The sequence below is a fragment of the Melanotaenia boesemani genome, chromosome 11, assembly GCF_017639745.1.
Source record: "Melanotaenia boesemani isolate fMelBoe1 chromosome 11, fMelBoe1.pri, whole genome shotgun sequence".
NCBI classification, from domain to species: Eukaryota; Metazoa; Chordata; class Actinopteri; order Atheriniformes; family Melanotaeniidae; genus Melanotaenia; species Melanotaenia boesemani.
Window position 1 is genome coordinate 15,420,142 of NC_055692.1, and position 992 is coordinate 15,421,133.

The following is a 992-nucleotide window of genomic DNA, read 5'->3' on the forward strand; positions in this document are numbered from 1 at the left end:
TTACAGGTTAGACATTTGAATCTTTAGAATATTTGATTAATCTAAATAAAAATAATGAAAATTAATTTTTGGTAATGTATGAATAATATATATCAATTACGACATTTTCTTATTAGAAGCTTCTGCTGCTGAATCACTTCAGGCACAACACAATTTATTTCAATATTTATTAGTTTAAATGTGAATCTTAAAAACATACAAAGACCTTAGTAAAAGCTTTTACAGTATCACTTGAACACTTATAACACATCGTCCACTTAAACAGTACACTAACACAGCTGTCTTCTGTCATGTGCTTCCTGGCTCGAGGTATTCAAGAGTACACAAAAAGACAAAGAAGCAAGCACCATAGCTTCACATCTTTCTGTTCTACACTTCCTTTACTTTTTCTAGTTTTATACACTAGAAAAAGAAAGAAGCAGGAATATTTTTAAATGCACTGATTTTATTTAAACAGCCATGTATGGTTAAAAATCAGTTTTATTGGATAAATTTCCCTAAAATATGACACCAAGATGAAGCTTAAACTTGGAGTGACAAACATCAAGTACATGGGGGCTTTTCTGATGCAACAAGATTTAAAAAAATGTTTTCTTAAGAGATCAAAAACCAAATGTGCGTCTATGGGTTATAGTAACCAAAAATGTTTGATGTAAGCAAATATTTATATTTAATAACTGGAAAGAATCACAGGCAATATGCAATGCTGAAATGGCAGGCCAAAGGAAAAATAACACTCCTGACTTGCAGGAGGGCATCATTTTCCTTTACAGGATAGACCGCCTTCGTCTTATTATGAGGAATATAGAACTGCATGGATTCTATTTAGGATTACTGTTTTACCCCCACATGCTGCTCTGAGAATCCAAACACCTGCGTTTTTAGATTTCTACAACTTGTAAACCTCATATAACGTGTGGGCTGGAAAATACTTAGAAGGCAGACTTTTGATTTAGACATTACATTCCAACTGCTCCTGTATCCCAAGACCG